The following is a 23,253-nucleotide window of genomic DNA, read 5'->3' as shown; positions in this document are numbered from 1 at the left end:
GCACACAGACACACACAGACACACACACACAGTCACACACAGACACACACAGACACACAGTCACACACAGACACAGACACACAATCACGCACATACACAGACACACACAGATGCACACACACAGACACACACACACACAGTCACACACACACACAGACACACAGTCACACACAGTCAACACACACACACAGTCACGCACACACAGTCACGCACACACAGTCACGCACACACAGACACACAGTCACGCACACACACAGTCACGCACACACATAGACACACACACACAATCACGCAGACATCACCACCATGTGACCATGTGAGGTGATGGCTGTGTGAATTAGCTTGCTTGTAGTTACTGTTTCACTATGTAGATGTGTGTCCAAACATGTATCAAAATGACGGAAATGCATATACAGTTCTTATTCGTCAATCATACCTCACTAAGCTGGGGGAAATAAGGAATGAAGAAGCCAATTTGAGGCGCTGAGATGACATGCATAAAACAAAGCCGATAGTGAGTAGAACAGAGGGCAGTGAGCGGGAGGGTTCTTCTGCTTTTGCTGGTCGGGAGGGCGGCCCAGGACTCTGCACTTTTCATCATCCCTCCGTCCCCTCCACACACACACATATTCTGAGGCAGGCGAAGTCTGCAACTCGCTTTTCAAAAATCCTGGCTGCCCCGTGACAGGCATGGTGCTGCATAATTTACAAACAGCACCGATTATAACCCTCACCACGATCCGGGGCTCCAGGGGAAACATTCCCCACTTTTAGAAGAGAAAACTGAGTCCCAGAAAGGTGAAGTCACTTTCCCACGACCTTATATTTTCATCCAATCCCCCCACAAATATTTACTGAGAACCATTAGTATGGCAGGCTGGGATTCTAACCCTCACACAGTGCAGAAAGTTCCATTCTCGGAGTGTCTCCCAGCCTCCTCCCCATCGCCACTCGGGCTGCAGTTTCCATGGCGACGGGCAGAGCCTGCCTACATCATTGAAGCCTCTGCAAATTCTCTTAAGGACCAGGGCAGAGTAACAGAGTAACTTTCTAGAAAAGTTGAGCTGGCGCTGGGGGAGGTCTTGGGGGGAGGTCCAGGCCGGAGGTACCCCCACCTGGGATTTTGGGCACGTCTTTGGGGCACATCACAATTTAAAATGGGCACATTTAAAATGGTTTCTTAGCAGAAGGGGAAGAAAAAAAAAAAAGCCTACCTGCTGGCGCCTTTGCAGACACGAGTAGAAATCACGGGTTTCAGTTCTGTGGCAGCCACCGGCCCCGAGATGCAAACAGCCTTTGTTCTTACCAGTACTAAGTAGTTACTTGGCTGATTCATTCATTCAACAGGTACTTATCCCTAGTGTTTCCAGGAAAAGAAAGTTAACAGATTAACAGAGGAGATCCAGGGTTAGCCGAAAGAATGACATCTGTGAATGACAGAAGAAAAGAGGCTCCTTATGTTGGAGGCTACCACTCCCCAGCTGATCAGTGACCAAGAGTTTTCCTCCATGTCTTTCTGACTTTCAAGTATCTGCCCTCTTGCCAAATATCTACTTGATATCTCAAGCAGCCATTAAGCAAATATATGTTGGGGGCTAGCTATGTGCATTTAATTGTCCTAAGTTCTGGGAATACAGGATAAACAAGATAGATAAGGTCTTTACTTTCCTGGAATGTTCACCCTCATGCAGGGATGCAGAAAGCAAATGAGTAAGAAATAAATTAGCAAGATTATTTCACACGCTAAAGCAGGTTCTAAAACTGCAATGGAAATCAATACAAGCCTCAAATGCACACCACGCCTGTAATTTTAATTTTTCCAGGAGCCATATTTAAGAAGGTAAAAAGACAACAATGGAATTAATCTTTTTTTCAAGATTTTATTTATTTGACACAGAGAGAGAGAGAGAGAGCACACAAGCAGGGGGATCAGCAGGCAGAGGGAGAGGGAGAAGCAGGCTCCCTGCCAAGCAGGGACCCCCGATGTAGGGTTCAATCCCAGGACCCTGGGGTTGTGACCTGAGCCGAAGGCAGACGCTTAACCGACTGAGCCACCCAGGCGTCCCAATGGAATTAATCTTAAGAGGTTTTACTAATCTTAAGAGGTTTTATTTAACCCAATATATGCAAAATATTACCATTTAGACTAAGAACACCAATGCAATAAAGCGATCAATGAGATATCAATTTTTTTTTACTAGATTTTCAAAATCTGGAGTTTATTTCACAAGTACAACATATCTCCATTGGGACTAGCCACATTTCAAGCACTCAGTAGCCACAAGCTTGCGGCTACCATATTGGAAGACATAGATCTAAAGACCGCTGTAAGGAAAACTATAGGGTAAAGAGAGAAAGAGTGATGAATTTGAAGGTGAATGGATACTTTGGACAAGATCTTTTGCTTCAGGAAGTCTGGAAAGGAGCCCAGGAATTTGCATTTCTACAAACCTTTACCTGCCAGGTGATTCTGAGCCAGGTGATCCCCAAGGCAACATGCGTAGTAAGGCTTGGGCAGGCAGGCAGTGATTTAACACCCGCCCCCACAATCCTAGTAGCTAAGAATGATAATTATGCCCATTTGCAAAGGGCAAACTGAGCCTTCAGAGAGGTCACATCCATTACCAAAGACCCTGTATTTTCATTCGTTCCCAAATAATAAATACAGGTATTTATTGACCACCCGCTCTGTGCTGAGACTGGGATTTTGCATCCACACATTGTGTGTCTTGTGGGCCTGGAAAATTCCAGTCTCCAAGTCCTGCACTGTGTCTCACTCACCCCTGCCTGCCTCCCCTCCAGCTGCGGTTTCCATGGCAACACTCTCTGCCTAACATCAGCTAAGCACCCTTGAGCGGAGTGAGAAGTGGTTGATGTCAGAATAGCCTGGACCGGGGATGGTACGGCTGGGGGCGGGTTAAGTCCTGCAATCCCTACCCCACCCCACATTACTGGTCACTTAAGCCTTTAGTACTCATTAAAAGGTCTCTTTGGAGAGGGAAAAAAAAAAGTCTCTTTGGATGGGTTTTTTTGCAGAAGAGAAAAAAAAATTGGCCCAGTGAGTTGCTGCTGATTCTTAAAGAAACCGCAGGTTTACCGTGAAGCAGCTGCTGCAGATGCCAAGGACGTACCGGGGACCTATTCTCACCCCTCGGCAGCACCTCATTCTTCCTTCCACACAAGCTGATTGAGTGCCTGGGGCACTGTGGGCACTTGAACATAATTGCAAAAAAAAAACCAAAAACAAAAACCCTATTATAAGGAGTGAAAAATAGGGCTGCAAAAGCTTCAAGGATCTTTCTCCCCGAGAAACACAAGTGTGAGGGTTCCATTTATCCTCATTTCAGAAGATGTCAGGCCCCTGTTTTCTGGCACCCGTTCGCACCCAACTGCTCCAAGAAACTAACAGTAACTTGAACAAAACCGAAGAACCAGCTACGGCTCATAACCCAAATTACGTTACTTTCTAGATCGGGGCGGGGAGGGGGGACGGGTGTTGCAAGTGGAGATTGTTTTTGGCAGGGCATTCAGAAATTGCTATTAATTTCGAGACGTTGCTGTTATGAATCACAATTCGAATTCTCAGGACAGGGGCTTCCCAGTGGCACTTTGGATGGCCTGGAGAAATTCTCCATAAATTCGCGCCTCAAGAAGGGAAGTAGATGGCATGAGGGACAAAGGGTTGAACATCTGCTTGAGCAAATGTTTGCTTGTTCTTGTCCACGACACTGTGTAAACTGCTAGTGTTTTCTTCTAATGATTATGAACATTTTCACCGGTTGTTTTTTTTTCAGAAGCCTGGCCATTCGGGCCCTAAAATATCATGGTCCTAAGTAAATGATGGCAGCGTAGAGGGGAGAATAAACTTTAAGTGTTTATTTTCATGATCCTAAGCAGAATGGACAGAGAATGAAGAGTTCAGAGATTATGGCAAACAGCCCTGCAGAGAAATGTTCTGAAATACACAGAGTATGAGGGAGTCCGAGCCGGCCAGAGACCCTGAAGCACGTTAATTATTCCTGCTGGCAACCCTCCGCTTGGCCACACACAAACTTCAATTTCTACCAACTCCAGTTTTTATTGTACCATAGCTTGTAATAACACACTATTGGAAACAAACTCAATATTCTTCAAGAAGGGGCTGGCTAAATTCTAATGAACGCATTCAATGGGATTCTATTCAGCTGTGTAGAATTCTAAGGATGTCCTTTAGGGACTGAAAGAGCAAAATGCACAGTGAAGTGAAAGCAAGTTGTGTAATAATGGAAGGGTGGCTACCGTTGTGGAAAAAAGGGGGAAAGGAACATATATATGTATAATGCAATACAATATATTATATTGCAATACGTAAAACATATGTCATAAATAATATATAAAACGTGTAATATAATAATATATAAAAAGACGTCTATGTATAGGCTATCTCTCTTCCTGCATGGGGGAAGCATGGGGTAGCTGGTGGACATGGGTGATGTCCTAGGTTGATGGGATAGACTGGATGCTGTATCCGTCCAAAATTCGTATGTTGAAAGCTAATCCCCAGTTTGGAGGTGGAGCATTTGGGAGGTAATTAGGTTGTGAGGAGCCCTCATGAATGGGATCGGTGCCCTGATAAGAGGCCCCACATGGTGACTATAGTTAATAATACCACATTGCATATTTGAAAGTTGCTGAAAGAGTAGATTTTTTTTCTTAGGATTTTATTTATTTATTTGACAGACACAGAGAGAGAAAGCACAAGCATGCAGAGTGGCAGGCAGAGGGAGAGGGAGAAGCAGGCTCCCCGCTGAGCAGAGAGCCCGACACGGGGCTCCATCCCAGGACCCTGGGATCAAGACCTGAGCCGAAGGCAGACGCTTCACCGACTGAGCCACCCAGGCGCCAAGCAGGGTTTATTGAGCGATAGCAAAGTGATAGCACAAAGCTCCTAAGGAGGGAGGGGACTCGCTAAAAGAGTAGATCTTAAACGTTCTCATCACAAGAAAAGAAAAATCGTGAGTGTGTGTGGTGACAGATGTTAGCCAGACGTATTGTGGTGATCATTTCACAATACACAAAAATATCAAATCCTTACGTTGTACATCTGAAAGTAATAAAACGTTATATGTCCATTATACCTCAAGAGAAAAACCAGAGAGCTCCCAGAGAGCCTCCTTGCCCCCTTCTGTCACGTGAGGTGATAGCAGGAAGATTGCCATCTGTGAACCAGGACGCGGGCCCTCACCAGACACCAAATCTGCCGGCACCTTGATCTTGGACTTCCAGCCTCAGACTGTGAGAAAGAAATTTCTGTTGTTCATAAGCCACCCGCCGGGTGGTATTCCAATATAACAGCCTGCCTGGTCTACGACAGCAGGACTCCCCAGAGGCAGAGCTGCAGGCTCCGTGTGGGTGATTCCAAGAGACGATGATGGATGTATCAAACTCCTTCCTCTTTCTTTCATTTCTGAGAAGTCAGCCAGGTCATGATGTGTTATCCTTTTATATATTGTTGGGTATCGTGTGGCAAAATTTGTTTAGAACTTTTACGTGTCTGTGTATGATGAGATAGGCCTGACATTTTCCACTCTAAGGACACCTCGGACAGGGCAAAAATATAGATTTCTGTTGCCTCAGCAATAGGATGATGCCCAAATGAATGGTCTCGAGGGGACCAGAAAAGACTGATTGATGCCAAAGTGGCCCAGTTGGGAGGCCCGAAGCAAGGCGCCAGCCTGGTTCCCAGGCCTGAGGCGATCTGGTCTAGGGACAAGAAACACATGCACAGTACATTAGAGAAGTTCACAGGCACTGGGGGATGATGACGCTGACTCAGTGGGACTTGCAGTGGGTTGGCCGCAGGGATCCCAGAGAAGGGCGCAAATGGAGTATTTCTTCTGGGGCTTCATCCTGAAGAACTTGGTGGATCGCAGTGTCTCTGGCCAAGGCAGGCCAGCCTGAAACACAGGAGGGAGAGATGGAGGTAGCTACTCTCGTCATCCGAGGGTGTGGGGAGACTGGGGGCAGTGGGAACGGGGAGAGAATCGGAGGGACCTTAGTGAGAGACAATGTGAGAAGAATAAAAGCACTGAGAGCTCATGCTCAGGGAGGAGTTTACCATCTCTCCCACCGCCAGATGACAGTCATCAATAGAATTTTCCACTGAGCTAAAGGCCAGGCTGGACTCCAAGAATTATATGCATCCCGTGTAATCAAGGATGGGGAAGGTTTCTCTTAGACACAAAACAGTGTGGACAGCATTCTGGAGACATCTGTTTAAAATCACATGTGTCTGAATACCCACTTGTTTAGCAAATTACCCCTGGATTTGATCCTCCACCAGTCTTCATCCAAATTTTAGGAACTGACAACATTGAATTTTATAATCTGCGGGCTTTATTTATCTAGAAGTGTTTACCATAGTGCCTGGCACGCAGTAAGTGCTCAGTGGCGCTCTCGTGGAATCAATTTCCCCAACACAGAAAGAATGGAACGTTTCGTGTTAACCTAATGTGTACCCTCTTTTTTTAAATGTCGACATATATTTTATATTTCCCTGAGTACCTGTCTACATGGGCATGGGTAGAGGCATATCCATAAGGAAGACTGGATTGATAAATTCAGGTGGAAGTTAACTCCCAGGGTTTGGGATCTACACCCGATGCGACGACAAACGCTTTATCCAAGTCAACTCCCTTCCCCTCCCAAGGAGCCCCAGGGGCGGGCACGCGCGAGTCTAATCTCCACTCTAACAAACAAGGAAACTGAGGCACGGAGAGACATAGCAGTCACAGAGCGTGAGTGCCACCAACCATTTTGCCCCCAGAGCGAACACCCCGAACACCCCCCTGGTGGTGTCTCCACCCCCCGCCCCACGCCATGCTCCTTCATCACGCTCACTCCCCTGGTGATTTCTTGCAGGTTCTGGCTTTTATCACAAACATGCCGATGGCGCCAGAATGCATATCTGGGTTAGAGAGCCCAGCGCGGGGTTGTCAGAGTCCGCAAATAAAAATACTGGACACCCGGTTTAATATGAATTTCAGACAAACAAGTGATTTTTAATAACAGTTTTGCTTTAGAAGAGATTTAGATTTGGAGAAAAGTTGCAAAGGTATACGGAGATATCCCCTAGACCCTGCACCTGGTTTCCTCTATTATTCGCAACTTACATTAGCAAGGTTTGTCACAATTAATGAACTATCAAGACATTGTTGTTTAACTGAAGTCCATACCTTTATTCAGATTTCCTTCATTTTTACCTAATGTTCTTTAACTGTTCTGGGATCCCAGCCAGGACATGGCATCACATTTTTAGAGGGGTTTATTTTTATTTATTTATTTTTTAAAGATCTATCCACCTATTTTTTTTTTTTTTTAAGATTTTATTTATTTTCCAGGGAGAGAGCACAAGCAGGGGGAGAGGCAGGTGAGGGAGAAGCAAGTTCCCCACTGAGCAAGGAACCCAGTGTGGGACTCCATCCCAGGACCCTGAGATCCAGACCTGAGCCTAGACCAAGAGGCCCAACGAACTGGGCCACCCAGCGCCTCACCACATTTGTGATTCTCACGTCTCCTCAGGCTCCCTTTGGCTGTGGAAGCTTCTTAAACTTTCCCTGTATTTGATGACCTTGACAGTTTTGAGGACTGGAAAGGTATTTTGTAGAAAGTCCCTCAACTGGGACTATTTGATGTTTTTCTCATGATTGGACTAGGGTTATGGGTTTTGGGGAAGAAAACCCCAGAGAGGAAAGTGCCATTTTTTATCACACCGTATCAAGAGTACATACTGTTGATGAGGCTCATGGCTTGGCTACCTGGATGAGGTAGTGTTTGTCAAGTTTCTTTCCCATGAAGTTACTCTTTTCTCTCCCTTTCCATACTTCCTCTTTAGAAGGAAATTACCAGGTACGGTCCACACCTAAAGAGTAAAGAGTTGGGCGCCTGGGTGGCTCAGTCGTTAAGCGTCTGCCTTCGGCTCAGGTCGTGATCCCAGGGTCCTGGGATCGAGCCCCGCATCGGGCTCCCTGCTCTGCAGGAAGCCTGCTTCTCCCTCTCCCACTCCCCCTGCTTGTGTTCCCTCTCTCTCTGTCAAATAAATAAATAAAATCTTAAAAAAAAAAAGAGTAAAGAGTTATGCTCCACCTACTTGAGGGCAGACAATCAACATAAATTATTTGGGACTTTTTTCTATATGGGAGATTTCTCTGTTCCCCCTGCAAAACTAATAATCGTTTTTATTTTATTTATTTATTTATTTATTTATTTATTTATTTATTTATTTATTTATTTTTAAAGTAAGCTCTAGGCCCAACAAGGGGCTTGAGCTCCCGACCCCAAGATCAAGAGTCTCCTGCTCTACTGACTGAGCCAGCCAGGCGCTCCACTAATAATTGTTTTTAAGTGTAAGTAGGTCTTTTCTTTGAGACACACATGAAACAGTTATTTGTTGTTTATCTGAAATTCAAACTTAAGTGGGCGTCCTGCATTGCATCTGGCAACCTTATCCCAGACCCATATATCTACGGGCATTTTTGACATCCCACTATTGGAGGTCCAAAAGGCATCTCAGAATAACAAATCCCAATCTAGGCCACTGACATCCATCCTCACCCACCCAGCCAGCTGGTTCCCATGAAGGCATCTCATTCCTCCAGTTGCCCAGGCCCCAGAACCCGGGAGGATCCTTGACTCCTCTCATATCTCATAGCCAATCAGAAGATCAGGGCCGATCCTCATTCAAAACTGTATCCAAAAATTCAACAACTGCCCTGGTCCATGCCACCAACAGCTCTCCACGGAATGACTGCAAGAGCCCACCACGCCCAAGCCGTTCTCCCAGCCTCTATCCTTGCGCCGAGTCTAGTCTCAACATGGCGTCATAATCCGAATTATCCTAAATGTAAATTGGAGGCTGTCCTTCCTGTTTAAAGTCCTCCCATGGTTCCCATCTTGCTCAGGGTAAAGGTTGCTACGCTGAAGGCTGAGACCTCTGTGTTCTTTGCTTTCCCACATCAGCTGTCTTTACTCTGGCCTCTCTTCAGCCACACAGACCTCTGGCAGGGCAGGCGTGACTCCACGCCTCTACTCCTGTTCTTCTATCGGGAAAACAACATGGCGACATGTCTTCACTCACCTCCTCGGGATGTCTTCTCTAGACCCCCTACTGGAAGTGTCACCCCCACCCCGCGTTCCATCTCCCCCTTCTCTGCTTTGCATTAATTGCTCCTGAGGAAGAGAAAAGCAGCCCCTGATCTCCAGGAGGAGATGGCCTGGCACGTCATGAGAACGGGAAGCCTAGCCGTGGTGTTCTGTTACACATCAGCCCTCAACAATTGTCCTCCAGAACATCGACCTTGGAAGAGGCCACTCTCTAATCATGACGGATCAGGACAAAACACACCCGCTCCATAATCATGTCTGAACCCAGACATGAACATTGCCCAAGACACAGAAAGATACTCAGTCATAGCATCACCCTCCATTTCTGACCGTCACATCCAATCTAGAACAAAGCCTCCCTTCCTTAGACTCTTCCTCAGAATCCCCTAAAGCAAATCCAAATTCTAGGATAGGTTGTTCCCAACACCCTCTTACCCAGTTTCTACTGTGCCTTCTGCATTTCAAAAATGAACCATTGTATTCAACTCCAGGTGTCTTCCTGGACACTCCTTAGCATTCGACATTAACACCCTCGTCATCATATTCATCGTCTGTCGCCCCATTTTAATGTACACTCTCTGAGGACAGAAATTCTGCCTGGCAGTGACTGGCTTGACAAATAGTTTTTGAATGAAATTATCAATGATGAAACTGAAGCTCAGGGGCAGTCGGGCATCTGGGCAAGGACACACATCACGATGTGGTGGAGACAGTTGTAAACCCAGCTCTGAGAGCCCTTGCTCCCGAGCCCTGTTGCTGGGTTCGCACCACCCCACATGGGCATTGGTGGAATTTGCTCCCTTGCCTTCCCCTTCTCGAAATTCACCTCTTGCCCCTCTGGGGGGGTAGTTCCCTCTTTGAAAAACAATGGATTGAAATAAGTCTGGAGCAACAACATTCTTCATTTTCCAGATCAGTGGGACACTCTTTTCCCCAAATGAGGAAGTTTTAGACAATATTCTAGCAGCGCCATCTTTTGACAATTGACCTCAATCACTGGTGAGCTTTTTTGCATCCATATGCAACTTCTTAACCCAAAGGAACTGAATCAAGGGGTGGGGAGGAGGCAGTTAGTCCACGCGCTGCCAACCTGGGCCTTCTGAGATGGAGTTCCTGCCCTGTCCCTCAGAAGTAACTGAGAATCTGTGAGCTCACCCCACAGATGAGTGGCCCCTCTTCAGGTTTGCATGGAGGCATTCTCTCACTGGAGAGCTCCATCCCAGCTGAGGCTGCCTTTCTCTTTGCTCTGCTGCAGTTCTCCAACCTTTCCATGCCCCCCCCCCTTTGACTTTGGCATTCCAGAGATCTGCCCTTTCTCAAAATGGGTTTTTTGTTTTTAGAGATTTTATTTATGTATTTATTTATTTTAGAAAGAGGGAGCATGAGCAGGGGGAGGAGCAGAGGGAGAGGGAGGGGGAAAGAATCTCAAATAGACCCCGTACGATGCACAGAGCCCCACATGGGGCTTGATCTCAAGACCTGAGATCGTGACTTGAACTGAAACCAAGAGTAGGACGCTTAACCAATTGAGCCACCCAGGAGCTGCTCAAAGTAGGTTTTTGGCACTGTTATCCTTTCAACAAGAATACATTAAGAGGGCGCCTGGGTGGCTCAGTCGGTTAAGTGTCTGCCTTTGGCTCAGCTCATGATCTCAGGGTCCTGGGATCGAGACCCGCATGGGGCTCCCTGCTCAGCGGGGAGCCTACTTCTCCCTCTACCCCTCCCGCCTGCTCATGCTCTTTCTCTCTTGCTCTCGCGCACTCTCTCGCTCTTGCAAAAATAAATAAATAAAATCTTAAAAAAAAAAAATACATTGAAGATTTGCTCCTCCCCAAGACCCGCTCTAGGTCGGGGACACCCTGGGAACAAGGTTGGCTGTGTCATAGCCCAGAGGGGGCTCACACTATAGGGCAGGAGGACAGATCATTAGCAGATGAACCCACTTTTAAAAATCATTTTGGATATGGACACGTGCAGGCTCTGAAGAAAATGAAGCAGGTGGTATTGTAGAGAGTGAACTGAAGTCGAAAGGTTCTGCTTCCTTAGTTTCAGGGACCCCAGGATCCCACATTTTTAACAAGCCCCTCCAGCCAGGTGCTCCGAGGCACGTGGTCTCTGGGCCCCACTTTGAGAAACAGGCTAAAAGGAATCAGATCTGGTGCCAAGCATTTTATAGGATGATTTGCTTTATGCTCACGCCAACCCTATGGTCCAAGAATGGTTATGATTCGTGTTCTGGAAGAGGAGCCTGGGGCTTGGAGAGGAAAGATCACATGCCAAGTTTCAGTATTCTTGATTGTGCGGCCGGGCTGTGACTTGGATCCCACACACAGCCTGACTGCGAAGACTGGGAGAGCTGCGGTCTCTGGGCACCAGCGCTTCCTCCAGCCCCTCCAGCCCCGAGGGACCCCCGAGGCACCTCCCGCCTCTGTTTCTATGGCAACAGCTTGAGCAGCCTCTGTCCTCACACAGGTGGGGTCCCTGTGACGGGAAGAGGGGAGAGGGGGGTCCGCGTAGCTAGGCTGTTGTCACAGGATGCCACAGACCGGGCGGTTTCTTTCTTGCCGTCTGGAGGCTGGACGTCGGAGCTCAAGGCACCGGCAGATCTGGTGTCTGGTTCACAGACTGTCTTCTCTGTGTCCTCCTGCGGGGGAAGGGGTGAGGGAGTGCTCTGGGGTCCCCTTAACGAGGGCACTGGTCCCAGCATGAGGGCGCCACCTCCCAAAGGCCCACCGCCTCCTCGTGCCATCACGTGTGGGTTAGATTTCAACAGATGAATTTGGGGCACAGAGTCGGTTAAACGGCTGCCTTCGGCTCAGGTCATGATCCTGGAGTCCCGCATGGAGGGAGCCTGCCTCTCCCTCTCCCTCTGCCCGTTGCAGACACCAGACCAGCGTGGCTGGGAAAGGAAGGGCTGAGCAAGGGCTTGAGCCTCCAGTGGCCCCAAGAAGTCTATCAGGTGCGTTTTTGCCCAAATTAAAACAGAAACTTAAGCGTCCTTACACCAGCACACACACAAAATAGAATGGCTTTGTGGCCTTCTGCGGATGCCTAAAGAAATCCCATGTTCTAGTCAGCACGGCTGAAAGTGCCAGGGGCTGAAAGTATAATTATTTATATGACTGAAAATAAAGTATGTGCTGGGATATTACTCAGCCACGAGAAAGAGAGAAGTCCTGCCATTTGCAACAACGTGGGTGGATCTTGAGGGCGTCATGCTGAGATACGTCAGGCAGAGAAAGACAAATACCACATGATCTCACTTATGGGGAATCTTTAAAAGAAAAAAAAAAAAAAAGAGAGAGTCAAATTCACAGAAACAGAGCAGCACGGTGGTTCCCAGGGGCAGGCAGGTGGGGGAAATGGGACGTTGGTCCCATAAGACGAATAAGTTCTGGGGAGCTAAAGGACAGCGTGGTGATACTGGGCAGGAAAGTTTTTTCTACCTTTCAAGCTCCTTCCAGCTGTTTTAAGAATTAAATTAACATGAGCGAGACTGACAGGAGGAAAAAAAACAAAACAAAACAGAACCAACGTTTAATTATGTGCACACGGAGGAGGCCCAGTAACGAAACTGAGATGCCAAGAAATGACCAAGACAAGCAGTTTTCATACTTTTTAGACAAAGTGACAATAAATCTGTGAGGAATTGACAGGAGAAACAAATGTTTATTTGGGAGCTTCAATTAGTGAAGAATTCTAAACAGAATTTGGGCCGAGGGTAGTAAATTAGTGGAGAGTGATAGGGGTTGTTTATACGGACTTCTGGCTCTAAATCTGCCAGCTCTGGTGATAAGGACATCTCTCTACCTCCTGGTACAGGGAGGGTCCCTTTGACGTGAGAGATTTATTTCCTGTTTTCTGGAGCCAGAGGGGGGCTCAGAGTGCTTTAGGTTTTGTGGGGGGTTTTGTTTGTCTTTGTTTTTTGCACTGGCTGTTTCTTAAGAAACTTTTAATTTAAAATAATCAATATGCCAAAATGGCACATTTGGGGGCAGCCTGCCCTTGGCCCCTATAATTACTGTAGTTAACAATACTGTATTGCGTACTTGAAATTCCTCAGAGAGTAGGGTTTATGCTTTCTCACGACACACACACAGTTACTCAAATAAAACCACCAATTTTAAAAACAAAATAAATATTCATGAAGGAAATGGATAATATTATTCTGGTGGTGATTCTCTGAAATGATTAAAATGAATCTGATATACTGTGATACACACGTAGTCATTTTTTGCAGGCGTGCACAGAGGCTGAGATGCCTCAATGTGTGTGGATGAGGTCAAATTAGCGCATCCCCCGCCCTGCCCCCCCGTTTCTTTCTTCAAATTATTTTTCTCTTTCTGATTTTCTCTTTATTTTCTCTTTCCCCTCCACCAACGCTCCTCAGCCCAAGGGGGAAAGGAAAAAACCCAGGAACTATCTTCTGCCTCCTCATATTCTCTGTCTCTCTCCCTCTGTCTCTCTCTTTGTAGCAGAAAGCCCCAGAAGGAGCGGATGCAGGGGTCTGAGAAATGTGATCTTCTCTGTGAACTGCAAGCATCCCACAGACCTCAGATCTTCATGCTCAGGCAGGGAGCACAATGGCAGCTGTGGTCTCAAGACCCCTCTCCAGCTGCAGAAACACCCGGAGTCTCAAAGGGAAACATTTCTAGTGTCACCATTTTAGGAGTGAGGAGAACGTCCTCCAGAGACCTCTCAGCAGACACCGTCTCACGTCCCACTGCCCAGATCTCTGTCACCTAACCAGCCCTAACGCAATCATCAGCAAGGAGAACGGGACCTCCATGAGTGAATTAGACCCACCGAATTTACTCCTATAGCTCGGGATAGGGTCACTCTTCCATGACTCAGGTGCTTGCCCCGGGTTTTCACAGACCTTATTCCCTTTCATCACTCAGGCCTCCGCACAAACATCACCTCCTCAGAGGAGCCTTCCAGGAATACCCCACATAGAGTAACCTCGCCCAGGCACTCCCTCTCTTACTGCATTGCTACCTATTCTCCCGGGCATTTATCACAATCACAAATCATCTTGCTCACTTATGTTTTCTACCAGGCAGACACCATCATACTTGGCATTTTACGGGCAAGGAAAACAGAGGCACGTTCCTTGGTCCCTTTAAGGGTCAATCCTGAGTTTGCACCGATGTGGATGTTACCACCTTGGCTTCCTCCCCATCATTTACCTGCATTCCCCTAAATTGTGGTTATGGGGTGCCCTTGATTTTTTTAAATGATAAATCTGAAAAAAATTACTATAATTTGGGGCACCTGGCTGGCTCAGTCAGTGGAGCATGTGACTCGGTCTCGGGGCTGTAAGTTGGAGCTCCAGGTTGGGTGTAGGGATTACTTAAAAAAAAATAATAGTAGGGGCACCTGGGTGGCTCAGTCGGTTAAGCGCCTGCCTTCGGCTCACGTCATGATCCCGGGGTCCTGGGATGGAGCCCCACGTGGGGCTCCCTGCTCAGCGGGCAGCCTGCTTCTCCCTCCCCCGCCCCCGTCTCTCCCCCGATTTGTGCTCTCTCAAATAAATAAAATCTAAAATAAAATAAAAAATCACCTCTGCTTGAGAACCACTGCTCTGAATGGTTGAGCTCGGACTTGAGCCTGCATCACAATCCCACCGGGGTGGTAGGGGAAGGCGAGAATGGGGGCTTGTGTAAACAGTGCTGGGCCCTACCTCTAGGGTTTCTGGTTTGGGAGGTCTGGGAACCTTACCTGGAGAGTCCCTGCTCTAAATAATCAAGATTTCCGTCTCTCTCTCTTTTTTTTTTGTTTTGTTTTGCTTCTTCCTCTTTTTTCTAATAAAGATTTATTTCATGTTGCAGGGACATGTCAAACCCATCAGCATATGGAGTTAAGAGCCCGTCGGGACGTGTGCGTTGTGCGAAGCCTTAAGGTATGTGCGGCCCGGGAGGGAACGATGGTTCTGCGCTCCGGGGACACGGAAGGCCTCCTTCGGTTGTAGGACCTCGCCTTGCACCTGCGAGCCTGGGCCTGTGACCTTCTGTGGCCGTTGCTGCGCACGACCACTAGATGGTGCTGGAAGCCAAGTAATAAAGTGGTCGGCCCCCTGCGGAAATTAGCCGGGGGTGGGGGTGCCTTTTTAAGGCTTTCTTCCCGGGTTAAAACAAGAACCCCCACCAGTTAGACACTCCAGGATCGCCATTATAGGGTTTTCCGTATTAACAATTTTTCTTTAAATAGGTTGATTTATTTATGTATTTTTATTTTTTTAGAGAGAGCAAGCGAGAACACGGGGTGGGGGAGGGGGGCGGTTTAGAGGGAGAGAGAATCTTAGATAGGCCCCGTGCCCCAGCATGGACCCCACGGCTGGGCTGCATCTCACGCCCCAGCATGGACCCCACGGCTGGGCTGCATCTCACGCCCCAGCATGGACCCCACGGCTGGGCTGCATCTCACAACCCCGAGAACATGACCTGAGCCGAAATCATGAGCCTGAAGCTTAACTGGCTGAACCACCCAGGCTCCCCCTGATTTACTTATTTTCAAAGATTTTATTTTTAAGTAATCTCTACACCCAACATGGGGCTCGAAATCACAGGGTCAAGCGTCGCTTGCTCCATTGACTGAGCGAGTCAGGCGTCCCTCTTTAAATACATTTAAATGCATTTGCAAACATAGGCATTTTATTTTATTCAGAGGGAACACAAGCAGAGGGAGAGAGAGGGAGAAGCAGGCTCCCTGCTGAACAAGGAGCCCGATACGGGACTCGATCCCAGGACCCTGGGATCATGACCTGAGCCGAAGGCAGCCGCTTAACCGACTGAGCCACCCAGGCGTCCCAAACATGGGCATTTTTTAAAAAACTAGCAATGCATCACTTTCAGTGGGGAACTGGAAGCATCTGTGAGAAATACAATAGCCAAAAAGAAAGGGTAGAAGGGGGGGACAAAGGGAGGGGAAGAGGAAGGGGGGCATGCTATCAGAATTTAACTGTATAAGATTCCCAGAAGGGGGCCGTTTTCCTTCAGCACTGTCCTTAAAAGGGAAGTGGGTAATTATTAGACATTTTAACAACATATTGACACCAAGTTGAGCTTTGTTTTTGATGCAATTAGTATGATTTAATAATACTATATGGCATGTCCATATATTGCCTTAAAATTACCTCTCATGTTGGGAAAATGAACTAGGTCCTGCATATGTCAAGCAATGGATGATGAAGATTCAGCAAATAATGTCCTCCATAATATGTTAATTAGTAAAATTGTGCTCAAAGTTCTAGTATTTCAGAGCCAAGAGAGAGTTCAGAGCGTGCATAATGGTAATGATAATAATAAACATTTATTCAGTGATTCCGCTCTGCCAGGCATTATTCTGGGCCTTATGAGGTCATTCAGTGAGTTTTCATTTAGTCTCTAGACAAACGTAAGCGCGACCTAGTAGTGTTATTCCCAGCGGTTTGTGTAACGGTGCGGCTGCACAATCAGCCCCAGCCCTTAATTTGTGTAAGAAATGGAAACCAGCTCGTTTAAGTGAGCTGATCCACGGTGCGTCTGGAGGAATTCTTGTGGTTCTTTATACTGTTGCCTTATGTGCGTAGGAAAGTTTATCTGTGAGCGCGCGCACACACAGGATTGCTTCCTGTTGCCACTAGGCAAAACAAAACAAAACAAAACAAAACAAAACAAAACAAGAGAGAGAGACGGAAATCTTGATTATTTAGAGCAGGGACTCTCCAGGTAAAGTTGACCTAGGGAATGAGAGAAACCAAGCAATATCATGACGTCTATAAACACTGCTGGGCTCACAGACAATGTGTTAACATGAGGTTTACGGTTTGCATCCATTCGTTTGCTCATTCATTCGTCTACACAACAAATAACTACTGGGCATCTAATATGTGCCCAGGACAGTTTTGTAGTCTCAGGATACACCCATGCATAAGACAAAGTCCCATGGACTTTATTTGTTTTTAAGATTTTATTTATTTATTTGAAGTAGAGAGAGAGAGCCAGAGAGTATGAGGGGGGAGGAAGGAGGACTGGCAGAAGGAGAAGGAGAGGCACCTGCTTCCCCATTGAGCAGAGAGCCGGACATGGGGTTCGATCCCAGGATGCTGGGATCATGACCTGAGCCGAAAGCAGAGGCTTAACTGACTGGGCCACCCAAGCGCCCTCCCATGGACTTTATACCCTAGTGGCTTCGAGGGAGGCATTAATCTATTTCTGAATGCGAGGGGAATGAGGTATGATTAACCAGGCACCCCTAGTGATCCAACAGAATCCACTTCAAAGGTCTTCGCAAGAGACTATTGGAACCTGGCAATGGGAAGCCAGAGGGAGTGATGGACAAGGGAGGTGCTTTGAGGGAGAATAAGCAGGACTTTCTGGCAGTCAGGAAGTAGGAAGTGTGGGAGAAGTCAAGGTTAAGGCTGGACCATCATATCCCTGGCTTGGGGTACGATGGAGAGTATGGGACCTTGCGGGTATTTCCCTGCATAGGGTATGCACTAGGAGTGTTATCGGTATCAGAACTAATCTTCCACTATTTTAATGCTCTGGAACATCCCTATTAACTATATGTTTCTCAAATATATTTTTTAAAAGATTTTATTTATTTCTTTGACAGAGAGACACAGCGAGAGAGGGAACACAAGCAGGGGGAGTGGGAGAGGGAGAAGCAGACTCCCCGCTGAGCAGGGAGCCCGATGCGGGGCTCGATCCCAGGACCCTGGGATCATGACCTGAGCCGAAGGCAGACGCTTGACGACTGAGCCACCCAGGCGCCCCTCGAATATTTTTAAAATTTACCCAAAGAACTCTGCTCAGCCTTTCCTAGAAAATCACTCATCTGAGGTTTTCAGATGTATTACTATAAATTAGCATCTACAATCTTTTTACCCTTGAAACCTGATCTGTATATGTGGCTACTTCTTGATAATTCAAGACTCTGATAATGTGTGTGTTCTGTCTTTTCTTCCTAGTTAGGTCTGCAAACCGTTGGACTATTTTCAAAGTTCAGCCTCTGATATTTGCATATCAATGCCTCTTCTTTTCTATCTTCTGATTTCCTTGATTGCTGCTTTTATCCCTATTGATGTTTGTCTTATATTTGTTTCTTAGATTTTCTGATTTTTTTTTGCAATGTTATTGATATAAAGTTGACCTACAATAGACAAGACATACTTAAAATGAACAATTTGGCGCTTTGTAATAAATGTATACCTGCCCCACCACCACCATCAAGACAGTGAACCTATCCGTCATCCCCAGAAGTCTCTGCGTGTGCCTTTCTAATCTCCCCAACATGCCCTCCAGCAACCCCCTCTCCAGAAAACTGCTGATCTGCTTTTGGTCGCTATAGATGCACTTGCGTCTTCTAAACTATTATCCAGTGCAATTATATGATACATATATTTGTGTGTCTGACTTCTTTTATGCATCATAATGATTTTGAGGTTCATTCATGTTCCTGTGAGTAACAGTAGTTCATTCCTTTTTTGTTGTTGTTTGTTTTTGCTGAGTAGTATTTTATTGATACCACAATTTATTTATCCATTCACCAGGTAATTGGCATTGGGTTTGTTTCCAGTTTCTGGCAATTGTTCTGAGTCTGTGGGGGCAAAGGTGGATGCAGTGACATTTCTGTAAAATCCAAGGGAGAGAAAATGGTAGTTCTGATCAGGATAGCAGTGTTGAGAAGATTCTAGATATTTTGAAAATGGAGCCACTGGATTACTGACCAGTTCAAGGAGGATAGGAGATTGCATGAGATTTCCATTAGGAACCCCACCTCCATTTCAACCCATGCTGTTTGGGTAGAATTGACTCTACACTCACTCTAAGAATGTCCTGGAGTCTAGTCAGTGAACCCCATCTCCAGTTCAACCACAGTGAATGGTCCTGAGGTTGGTACATATCTCAGGCAGAGCCAATGAGCACACTGGAGACATTTGCTAGGGTTTCTGGAAAAAAAGATGCTTGCTCTCTTGTCCCCAAGATAATTTGGTGTGGTATGGTGTGTTGCTGCCCAAAAGATAGAGGCTGGAGCAACCGGGAGACCACCAGGTAGAAGCTGAGGATCAGGTCAACACAGTCGAAGTAGCATGAACAGAAATAGAGAAACTGGATTACTGTCAACATTGTTTAAGCTGCTGGATAGAGCCTCACCTGATTCCCACATATCAGCCCTCCCTCTGGCCATCTCTGTTACATACATCCATGGATTCCTGTTATTTTTTAAGCCAGTCTGAGATCGCTTTTGAGATACTGAACGAAGGACGTGGTACTCTGGATGAGTAGTGCATTCTAAGGTGATAGAATAGCAGGATGGGCCATCAGTTGTTTATGGGAGATGTGAGAGAAGGAGGTATCCATGATCATGCTCCCAGATGCCTGGTTTCACAACCCACTGAAGGAACGAGGAAACAGGAGAGGCGGGTTCCACAGAATGATACAGTAAATATCGGATTGTTGAAATGGAGGTGCTACTCAAATATCCAGAGAGGCATGGCATTTGAGCACATGGAATGTATACACGTATATTATGTGCTCAAATACCACAGCTCCCTGGCTACTGAGGGGTATTTCAGCTTCAAATCTCTCTCTTCACAGATAGAGAGGATAGGGCAGAAAATTGCCGAAAGCTATTTTATGTATAATGATATTGGAAAATATTTTATTAAGTATGTGCAAATCTTGTCTTCCCCACGAGAACCCAATTTTATTCTTCTTTTGTCTCTCTGTCTGCATTGAGCAGTGAACGGGTGGCCCAACGGCGATGGGCAGTGGAGGCTGGACCACTGAAAGATGCATTCTTTCTGGGTCGTCACCACTGTTGCAAGTCTGGGCTACTAGGAAAATATTTAGGCCTAGGAACCTTGGGACCTCCAAGATGAAAAGAAAAAAAAATCAATCTGGGAGCCAAGGTGGGATTTGGGGCAAGATAAGGAAAAGCCCTGCTTACTGGGGAACCAGTGTGTCCAGAGCCCCAAAACCATGTGTCCAGAGCTGCTGGGGTTTAGAACGAATGTGTGCAAATTAGGGAAAAGTACCCTTTGGTCAGACAGACCTATAGATACATGGCCTGGCTTATGGATGACACTTCTGTGGGAAGAACAAGGCATCCATTCCTTGGGACAGGTTGAGCAGAGAGCAGTGACCATGGCATGGGGAGCAGACAGTGGGCTGGATTTCAGCTCCTCCTTTTGTCCCGGGCAGGAGTTTTCATGCAATACACACACTGCACAATTGTACACAGTGGCCAGGCCAGCAAGCGTGCATTTCTTTATTGTTCAGAGCATAGGCTCGGGAGTCCTATTGCCTATTGCAGTTTGCTAACTGTGTCCTGGGGCAAATTTACAACTTCCTCATGCCTCAGTTTTCTTACATCTGATGTGGGGATCATTTTTCATCTTTACCTCATAGCGCTACTGTGAGGATTCCGTGAGCTAAAACGTGTAAAGTGCTTACAACAGAGCCTGGTGAGACGCCTGGGTGGCTCAGCTGGTTAAGCACCTGACTTTTGAGTTTGGCTTAGGTCATGATCTCAGGGTCCTGGGACGGAGCCCTGCGTCAAGCTCCACACTCAGCACAGAGTTTGCTTGAGATTCTCTCTCTCTCTGCTCCTTCCCCTGCTCCCCCGCTCTCTCTCTAAGATGAATAAATAATTCTTTAAAAAAAAAAAGAACAGGGTCTGGTACAGAGTAGATATTCAATAAATATTCCCTAGTGTGCTAGGCAGAGTGCAAAGACGGACTCCAAGATTCCCATCTTAAATCTATCTTAAATCAAGATCCTCTCCTTTGTTCCTTCTTTTGACTCATGTTTCTCCCAGGACCTACGTGGGGTTGCTTGATCACTCCTGGGTAGTCCCATGACATTATAATTTCCACATTCAGATGAGATCTCATGTCTGTCTCCCACCAATTCCCATAGTTGTGGGGAGTGTGGGGAGGTGGGGGTCCTGGAGAATCTTGTCTTCTCAGCCTTCCTTGGTGATGGCAGCACTAATGCAGCTTGGCTTTTTTCTTTCTTTTTTTTTTTAAGATTTATTTTATTTTTATTTTCGAGAGAGAGAGTGGGGGAGGGGCAGAAGGCGATGGAGAGAGAAACCGAAGCATACTCCTCAGGGCTCAATCCCAGGACCCCGAGACCACGACCTGAGCCGAAACCAAGAGTCAGTTGCTAAACCAACTGAGCCACCCAGACGCCCCTGCTTTTTTCAAAGTGTGTGCAAATCATATCATTAATCAGCAGTTAAAACAGGTAAAGAATCAGACTTTAATTTCAGTGATATTTCCTATAAACCAGTTTCTCTTAAAATGATGGGGGTTCCCCCCACCATCATCTCTATAACATTTTTTGCAAGCCACTTTTTCTTCAGATCCTTATTTACTTATTTCTAACATTATTTGAACCCAACACAATGATATATTTACTGTCAGTTTTGCTTCTGTCCAGCAATAAAGACACTGTTCATTTTTGTTTGTTTGTTTCCCTTTGGTTTTCTAAGTAATCATTCAATCACCGAACATTCTCTCTTCCTTTCCAGGAGCTATACTGGACTTTTCAGTGATATGCACCACTAAACTTTATTTTGCTGCTGAAAAGTTGGTTTTAATATTCTGTCATTTCCAACACAAGGAGTCCTAACTGATGCAAATTTAGAAAAGAGGACAAGTTTCATAATTCTTCTTGCCCAAGTATTTTGATGATTTGAAGATTGTATGAAATAATGATGTCTTAGTCTGTTGGCATACATAACAAAATTCCACCTTCTGGATAGCTTCCCACATTCATTACATTTACAGGGTTTCTCACCAGGGTGAATTCTCCGGTGTATAATGAGGCGTGCTTTTCTTCTAAAGGCTTTCTGGCAGAACCCACATTAATAGTGTCTCTCACCTATGTGAGACCTTGTGTGTTTCATGAGGGATGAGTGATTGATCAGTAAAGGCTTTCCCACACCTGTTATATCCATACAGTTTCTCTCCAGAATATCCTTTCTGGTATCCAGTCAGGTGTAACTTCAGACTGAACATGGCTTCATTCACCATATTCATAGGTTTTCTTACCTGTGTGGATTTTCTCACACTTCATTTGAAATTAACTATAACAGAATAATTTTTTTCATCTCCATTAAATTCATAAAGGTTCTTTCTTCTAGTTAAGTAAATCTAAGCTATTTTTCAAACTCCTTCCACTTAAGACATGCTCATGGAGTTTTTGTCTTGATGGAATAATGTTTGAGCTGAGATGAAATTTTTTTTTTTAAGATTTTGTTTATTTAAGAAAGAGAGAGTGCACTCTCGCGGGAGAGAGCACAAGCAGGGGGAGCTGCAGAGGGAGAGGGAGAAAAAGGCTTCCCGCTGAGCAGGGAGCCCGACATGGGGCTTGATCCCAGGACCCTTAATCATGACCTGAGCTGAAGGCAGACGCTTAACGACTGAGCCACCCAGGTGCCCCAAGATAGAATATGTTTGCAAAAGCTTCATATCCATAGCCTTTCTGCTTAGTAGGTATTTTATGATAGATGAAGTTCGCTTGATTCCAAATCCTCTCCTTATTTTCTTGGTGCATCTCTATTTGGTTTGCATCTCCCCATCACCTCCTGAAATGGAAATCAGAATTCATCACTTGTGACTCTTCCCACCAGTATGCTATGAAATGAAACTCTTTGACACACTGTCTTTGATGGACATATACTCTTCCTTTGCCCCACACAACTTGCCACACTCCTAACAATATTTTTTACTTACTGGTTCCCACATCTGGCTTCCATTAACTGTGAGAACATTCAAGACCAGAATCTCAGTTCTAGGCTTCAAAGTTTTTTCCTTCCGTTTTCTCTTGCTGTTGACCGTGTACAAAGCGATAATTTCTCTCTTCAGCACAAACCCACAATTCTTCTAGTCCACGCCAACACAGCAAACAGAAGAGATGAGCCAAGGGGAGACTCCAGGACATTGGCTGTGTGCAAGTTTTGACAGCAAGGAGTCCACAGGGGCACAAGGGCCCAGGAGGGATGTCTCCAGGAAAAAACACAAAACTGATAGGCTAAATATTGAAGGGAGTAAGGTGAATCTACACGGGTACAGACGTGATGTCAATGTATAAAATAGAGATGAACTGAGAATAAAAG

At 46.1% G+C, this 23,253-nt stretch overlaps 1 protein-coding gene across 1 annotated transcript in view; it reads right to left on the bottom strand.

Moving 5' to 3' along the window:
• Positions 1-5,857: 5,857 nt before the first annotated feature.
• The window catches only part of DUXA (double homeobox A), a 33,102-nt gene continuing 15,706 nt past the window's right edge, over positions 5,858-23,253 (bottom strand). Inside the window, exon 5 of the mRNA XM_032388195.1 lies at positions 5,858-5,936. The gene's annotated coding sequence lies outside the window, so the exon portion shown is untranslated. The remainder of the gene's footprint in view (positions 5,937-23,253) is intronic.

This window comes from Phoca vitulina, unplaced genomic scaffold (assembly GCF_004348235.1).
Source record: "Phoca vitulina isolate PV1807 unplaced genomic scaffold, GSC_HSeal_1.0 scaffold52, whole genome shotgun sequence".
Taxonomy (NCBI): Eukaryota; Metazoa; Chordata; class Mammalia; order Carnivora; family Phocidae; genus Phoca; species Phoca vitulina.
Note: the sequence above shows the minus strand (reverse complement) of the source record. Positions and strands in the feature narration are given on the sequence as shown.